Source organism: Lynx canadensis, chromosome D3 (assembly GCF_007474595.2).
Source record: "Lynx canadensis isolate LIC74 chromosome D3, mLynCan4.pri.v2, whole genome shotgun sequence".
Taxonomy (NCBI): Eukaryota; Metazoa; Chordata; class Mammalia; order Carnivora; family Felidae; genus Lynx; species Lynx canadensis.
This window is the reverse complement of record NC_044314.2, coordinates 66,668,296-66,676,189: the sequence shown is the minus strand read 5'-3', so window position 1 is coordinate 66,676,189 and position 7,894 is coordinate 66,668,296. Positions and strand designations below refer to the sequence as shown.

Genomic DNA, 7,894 nt, shown 5'->3' with positions numbered 1-7,894 from the left:
GTGGTCACGGGTCTGCAGATCTGGACCTGGGGAGCCGCCCTGCTTGCATGCCAGGGAGCGCAGGGCCTCGGCCTTCACTTTTCCCAGGAGGCCTGACTTGGGCAGAGTCAGGGCCATGCACCCCTGGAAATATGGAGCAGGTATCCGTTTCCAGGAGAGATGTGCTCAGGGCATCCCTCCCCTTTCCTGCGCTGGTTGTTACCACCCTCCTGTCTCTCCCTTGCACGATCACGTGCAATATGGCCGCCACGGGGCTCCCTTCCCTTTGGTTGCCTTTCCCGAAGGGCCAAGAGAAAGGGAAGCCACGGAGATGTGGGCCCTTATTTGCCTTCTGCTTTTGCTCCCGCCCTCTCCATATTCCACATTTCCTCTTATTCTTCCACTTTATTGCCTCTCACCTTCTTCACCCACCCCCCTCTTGAGCCTGGGGGAAGAGACTTTCTGACCCCTGCCAGCTGGTGAGAAGAGAAGGATCGAGCCCGTCCAGAGCACCATGCCCTTTCCCGGGGCAGGAGAGCACCAATTGCGCGGTTCCTGGAACCCCCAGTCTTCTGGGGGAGCCTCTCAGGCAGATGGGCCCATCCATCCTCCGCTCCCACCCTGCTCCCAGTCCACCACTCAGGGTGGCTGAGCAGGATCCAGGAGTGCAGACTCAGGTGTGGACCCAAGGCACTGCTCAGAAAGCAGGTGAGGGGGTGGTGGGAGATCTTATAGACACTGGAGATGTGAGGATGTCCTGTGCCTGGACAGGACCAGGTTCTTCAGGATGAGAATCATTCAAAGAGGGAGTGGTGAAGAGCCACAGAAGAAGGAGCTTAAGGATGGGAATGCAAGAAAGTGAAGGACATGACAGAGGAAAGAAATTAGGTGCAGGATTTTGCTCCCTTTTTCTGAGTCTTCATAATCTGCAATTAATCTTTGGCATGGACCATGGCAGCTGTGGCCTGGAAGGGGTGGCCTTGGGAAAGGACAGGGTACAGTGAGAACTCATACTCACTGCTCCTGGCAGGATAAGGGCTGATCTCGGGCCCCATTCTGACCTCAGCTCTACACTCCTCCCTGGGGCCATGATGAGGGACTGGGTCTCTGATCTCCAACATACTTTTCCAGCCCTCACATTCCATAATTGTGGCCTGGAATGAACGCTGGTGTCATCTTGTCCTTCTTAGAAGGCAGCCGCTGTCTCCATGCATTTCTGTGCGTGACGTTGCCTTCCTCAGTACTCACAACCTGCTGCTTCCCTTCTATCTCCCGTGATCAGTGTCCTTTCCCTTCTCCTGTCACCTCCACTGACCAGACTGTTGTGTCATATGGGTGGAGGGGGGGAATGATCACCGATATACAGCCAGCCTCCCTAACCAATCAGTTGATCAAGTAACCAATGCAGCCAACCCCCCTGGGATACCTGCCACAGGCCTGGGGTTGTGCTGGGCCCTGTCAGAGGGAATGGCAACCACTGCCACACACAGAGTGTGTGTTCTGTGCCTGGGGTGACCTTAGGTTCTTGGAGATACTTAATCCTCAGAACAACCCTGTACCTTTCCTAGACCCTAAGAGGATAAACATGAAATTAAAAGTACTTGGTCCAAATTCCCCTAATCCACAAGCAGCGTGATAGGGGTTCTATAGTAGGTAAAGCCACATGAACACTGTACCTGCCAGCCTTTGCCTGAGCCCTGGAAAGACTGGGGGGAGACCCCGGGCAGGCCTGAACGGAGGTCACAGGATGGGCCAGGACCGTGTGGCTGGAGCAGTAGGTTGTGACAGGGGCAGGGACTCCTGTCTGCTGCTCGGAGTCTCTGGGCCTGGTCAGTCCCAGGGGAGAGTTCAGTGGGGCCGTTAGAGCCAGTGTGTGTGGCCAGCCCAGCAGCCGTCACACAGGCTTCTAGAATTCCCGCCAACCAGGGAGGGTCTCAGGGCAGCTGCACACAGGCCTCTCTCACATGGACTCACATGTGCAGGATTTATTCTGATCCTGAGAGAAATGTGCTCCAGGGTGCACCTCCCACCTCACTTCTGCAAGAGGCTGAGAGGGTACATTTTCTGTGATGCCCACTCCGGGAGCATTCTTTCACCCAGGGGCAAGGCTGAGGGTGTCCCATGCAGGTGCTGGTCTGAGACCTGAAGGTGCAGAGAGAGAGGGTCCCCACATCCCCAGCCTCCAGCTCACATGGTAGCACTTGGTCTCCAGTTCAAGTGTGTGACAGTGTGTCTCCCCAGACCTCTTCTGTCACAGGTCATACCAAACCCAATGTAGTAACTTCCCTGTTCAGTTTGCAAAATGTGCAAACCAAATGTAATTGAGGCTTTGATGCTCGGTGGAGAAGCAGAAAAGAGCTGGTCTTGGGGGAAAGATAATCTTGAAGAGCAAAACACACTTGAAGCCCATACACATAGTATCTCCTACTGTTATGATGCTGACACATGAAAAACAAAACAAAACAAACCTTCACATATATTTCCTCCTTCTCTCGGATTTCATACCCCATTCCTCAGTCTCCAAAGCAGCAGGGATATTCAACTGCTTGAATGTTTAACTTCATTTACTTTAATTAACTTAAGCATAAGCAGGCACATCTGATCAGTGGCTGCTCCCTGGATAGCGCAGTTAGGGACACTGGTGTATGGATTTCTGTAGAATATTGTCACGGTGATGCACGACATTATGCATTTGTGAAAATTTATAGAATGTCAAAGCACAAAGAGTGAATTTCAATGGAAGCTGCGGACTTTAATGAAAATGTGCCATTATGATTTTGCTAGTTATACCAAAGGTACTACACTCGTGTTAGATGTTATCAGTTGGGGAAACTGGAGGGGTAGAATATGGGAACTTTCTACATTATCTGTTCAACTCTTACATTCATCTAAACCTCCTGTTCTAAATAATGCCTATTAAGGTTCTTAAAAATCTGTAAACACTGTTTTAGGAAGAGATCTATTAGAGCCAATGTTCACAAATCAGCTAAAGGTCTATACAACAGCTAGAGATGTTGTTTAGTGTAAAACGTGTGCCCAATCTTGAGTTAGAAATGTATCTTGACTTCTATACAGTTACAGCACAACTGATTGCCTTGATCATCCCCCTTTGCATACAGAAGAATATGGTTTAAATTGTTATGGTTTTCTATTAAATATGGGCCACTGACTAAAGTAGAATCCTTCTTCTTGAATGAACTTAATGAGTGAATTTCCACAATACCCCAATGGGGTCATTTATAGAGTACCCCCTGTTGTTTGCCAGATGTGGAGTTTTCTGAAGCACTGCCTGGTGCCAGTTGATATTCTTGACCTCAGGGGAACATTTCTTCTTCTTCATCCTTGAAACAAGATCCTGGGAAATGCATTGCAATACAGAGAACTGCTGACACCTTGCTGTAGAAGTCCATAGGGAAATTAGTGATAATGTATTCACAATCAATCTTTTGATTCCGTTATTCGCCAGCTGACCAGCAGAGCCTTGTGAAGCCAAGTTGGACGTCTAGAGATCTTGCAACTGGGTGTACACTTCGAACACCCAACAGACAGGTTTTGTGAGCAAATAGCTTTATTTCCCTGAGGCATTATAGAAGCACAGCAAGTACATAGTCCATGACTGAAGGCCTGGGTCAAAACTCTGCTTAGAAGCTCCATGTACCTGAGAAAGTTGTATAGACCCCTCTGTGACTTGTTTCTCTGTTCTGAGATATTGAAATGTTAATAGGGCCTAATTTTTAGTATTAAGTTGTGAGCTCAAAATGATTAAACACAAGTAAAGTCTTCAGAAAAATAAGTGGCTGGTGTTTCATAACTACCCTAGGTGTTCAATCACTAAATAAGGTAGACACTTGGTAGTGGTTGAATCCAGAGAGGTGTTGTGGATGGCTCCACAACAGGGGAGGATGTAAGCTTCCTGTTAGCCTTTATATGGAGAGATGCTTACAGCTCAAAGAGAATATCTGTGATCTCCTGTAGTTTCTGTGTCAGTCCTGTTGAGGTGGGAGGCGGCAGAGCAGGGCCTATCATCTGTATTTTACAGTGGGGGCATTCAAATTTAGAGAGAAAAAGTGACTCACCAAAAGTCACTAAACTGTTTAGTTGGGTGTTCAAGACAGAAATTTAGCTGGTTCCCTGGAGAGAGAGATCACTGAACACCTGAAATCATGCCCTGCACCCCTAACCAGGGGCCCCTCAGTCTCTTCCTCAAATCCTCCTGCCCCATTTTCTGTGAAGGAGACAGTTGATGCCTTGGAGGAGGTGCCTGAGCCAAGAGAAAAACCCAGATCCTAACTCAGTTTCCCATCTCTAGGTTTCAATCCTGGACCCAAAACACGATGCAGTTGCCCCCAAGTGAAGCCCCTCTGAAGGATGAGGGGAAGCCCAATGTGGGCCATCCTTCCCTGGCATCTTCACACAATCAGCCATCTCACATGGTGCCTTCCAGGTGACCAGTTGAACACCCTCACTGAGCAGGGTTGTTTGGCTCCCAAGCTGACTCAGAAGCCAAGACATTCCAAACCAATGGTCACATGATGGCTCTACTAAGAATTAGCTTCCCTTCAACTGACCAGCTCTGGATGAGCAGGTATTGTGAAGTAATTGGGAGAGTGGCCACCTGGGCTAGTGCTTTGGTGGCTTCATAAATTGTCAGTGGCCTTCCATGTCTCACTGGCTATTGATTGAAGTGTCTAAGCTGCATGGACTAAGCCTAGCTGTTCTGGCTCTGAGTATCCACTTCCCTGCTCCTTCCTTCATCCCCCAGATCCAGTTTCTACAGACTCGTCATCCTTTTGATGAGTCTAGACCCTTTTGTGGCAGGGGACAGAGCCTTATCTCCTCTAGGAGTGCCTTCCCCATAACCACATCTTGGAGACCCCCTCCCCAGGACACTACTTGAGGATCACCAGACATATTTTCCTACTTTCTTTTTCTTTCAGGTAGCATCTATACTGATAATTTCCAATCTTTCTGACCTAGGATGGCCTCGATTCAATTTTAAAATCTCTAGCCCACACCATCTCGACTTTCTTACTCAGCAGTTCCACATGGTTGTTTCAGAACTTGGTCTCAATGTTTCCAAAGCTGAACACCAAGACCACAGAACTTCTGGAACCAGATGCTTGCTGGAGAAGTCTAGGGAGTTGAAGGGAATGGGAAAGTTATGCATTTCCAGAACCACTCAAATCAGGAAAATACCAGTGTAAGGAGTACTTGAGCTAGAAGCAGACTTCAGTGGGTCCCCAGCAGGGTGGGCCCAGCACTCTTGACTTAGCCCAGCTCCCTACCTGAACATTCAGTGTTTTTTGACACTACTCAGTGTTGCTGTGGATACAAATAAAGACGAAACAAATGATAATAAGTACAGGTGATTTCTTCAAAATTTGCTAGAGCAAGGGAGTCAGCCACTATCCCTTGCCTTTGGGCAGACTCAGAGATGGACAGAAGTTAGAGAAACTTTGTAGAGACAGAATAATACAAGGCCTCAGTGATGCAGGAGACTATTGGCGTAAGGAAGCTATGGTGAGTGTTCTAGAAGAAGGGCATCCTATATCATTGTTAGGGGTGCATCTGTGGTTTTATCTGCTGGTCTTAAGTTGCAAGTGAGGACAAAATTCAGGGATACTCGCAGTGGCAAATCAAGTCTTGGCCATTTGGGGCCAGTCAATTCAATACAGAGGTTATTATTTAGCTTCCGGGGCTGTTTGCTCGAGAGAGCGGTCTGACACCTACACGTCTGACTTCTAGGTAATATGCCAAAACTAAAGAAAGTGGGTTGATTTCCTGGGCTGGTTGCTGCAGACCTCATGTCAGAGTCCTATTTTTATATATGGCCAGGCCACTGTTCTTTTGTATCTTCCATTCTCAGTCCCCCATTTTGGTTATGATCTCACTTTTGAGAGGTTGGCCCATTCAGAGAAAACCTGAGATCCCATACTTTGCTGCTGGACACTGTCAGCCATCTTCATAGTTAACTGTCTTGGAGGATGACCTTCATGACCAGTTTGTTCTCATCACAGCAGTCACCTGATGCGAGATCATTTTACATAAATGCATTTAAGACTCCAGATAGAATGCAATGGACCAGCAACATGACTGCTACGAAACAAAGAAACAAACAAGCAAGAACAAATAACAGTCCATGTTAGGGCCAAAATCATAACCTCTATGAAACAAACAAACAAAAAAACTAGAACAATTAATACTCCATGTTAGGTGCTTCAAAACCAGGAACTCCAATGGCCTAACCCAGGCCAAGAGAACAAATCCCATAAGCCCTGAGGGTCAGCCTTGAATCCAAACAGCTTTTTCTCAAGCACTTTATACCCTATTTTGCCTACCTGACTTTATTGGTCCAAGCACAAAAAGTGTTAGCAATGGCACAGATGCCACCATGACTAGCCAACAAGAAATCTAGGGCAACGTGACTCTCCATTACTACTCATGCCAATTGGTTGAGACTGGTGTGTATTCCAAACAGGGCATAGATTTTATTATCTAAATTTTGCCAAAATTCAAGATAGGTTTCTTTTTTAAATGTTTATTTATTTTTGAGGAAAGAGACAGAGCACGTGAGAGTGGGGGAGTGCAGAGATACAGGGGGACAGAGGATCTGAAGCAGGCTTCACGCTGTCAGCAATGATCCTGACACAGGGTTTGAACTCACAAACCATGAGATCATGACCTGAGCCAAAGTTGACACTTTACTGACTCAACCACTCAGACGCCCTTTAGAGGTAGGTTTCTTACAGGTATGTTTTTGTTTGTTTGTTTTTAAGTAGACTTCACCCCCATCATGGAACCCAGCATGGGGCTTAAACTCACAACCCTGAGATCAAGGTCTGAGCTGAGATCAAGACTTGGACCCTTAACTGACTGAACCACCCAGGTGCCCCTATAGACATCTATGCAATTTCCACCAAAGGGAGCATTGTCCTAATATTTTTCATAAGAACTAATTCCTCCAGTAGTGCACATATAATAATGACAATTGAAATATTGAAAAACTGAAATATTAAAAAATATGAGAAATGAAATGTGGCCTCATTTTGGAGCTCATATATGAGTTGGAATTTAAACCCTTGGTGATTCATTTCATTTGATGAAACCCATATTTCCCAGAAGTATTTACCATGGGGTCTGATGATGGATGGCATATCCAGCATTCAGGAAGACTGAGGGTGATGGCAACTGTTTGGGTCTCTTCTGGCCAACAATGTTTATAACTAGCATAAGGATTATAGTAAGAAAAAAGGAGGGGCGCCTGACTGACTCAGTCAGTAGAACACATGACTCTTGATCTCAGGGTTGCAAGTTCGAGCCCCACGTTGGGTGGAGATATTACTTAAAAAGAAAATCTTTTTTTTTTATTATTTTTTTTAAATGGGCTGGGGGCCCACAGAGAGAGACAGAGCATGAACGGGGGAGGGTCAGAGAGAGAGGGAGACACAGAATTTGAAACAGGCTCCAGGCTCTGAGCTGTCAGCACAGAGCCCGACGTGGGGCTCGAACTCACGGACCGCAAGATCATGACCTGAGCCGAAGTTGGACGCTTAGCCAACTGAGCCACCCAGGTGCCCCAAAAAAAGAAAATCTTTTAAAAAAGAGAAAGAGAAAAGGAGTAAAGGGGTAATGATGGGTGGATGTCAACAAAGAATTTATGGAAAATGAGCAGAATTGTTTTAACTAAGCAGATGCAAAACAGAAAAAGAATTAGATGGGAGGTTTTGCCCAACATCTTGGGTGGAAGCTGCTCACTATCCACCACTATTTGCCTGATTTTAAAAAATATTTTACGTTTATTTATTTTGAGAAAGAGAGAGAGATCATGGGAGGGACAGAGAGAAAGGAACAAAGATAATTCCAAGGAGGCTCTGCACTGTCAGCACAGAACCTGATGTAGGGTTCAAACCCACAG

General features: G+C 46.6%; 1 long non-coding RNA gene across 3 annotated transcripts in view; it reads right to left on the bottom strand.

Moving 5' to 3' along the window:
* Positions 1 to 5,329: 5,329 nt before the first annotated feature.
* Positions 5,330 to 7,894, bottom strand: part of LOC116738398 — a 28,108-nt gene continuing 25,543 nt past the window's right edge. For 2 of the 3 annotated variants that reach the window (XR_004344289.1, XR_004344291.1), the window contains exon 5: positions 5,330 to 6,075. This is a non-coding gene — a long non-coding RNA (uncharacterized LOC116738398). The remainder of the gene's footprint in view (positions 6,076 to 7,894) is intronic. The other variant, XR_004344290.1, reaches the window with a different exon arrangement.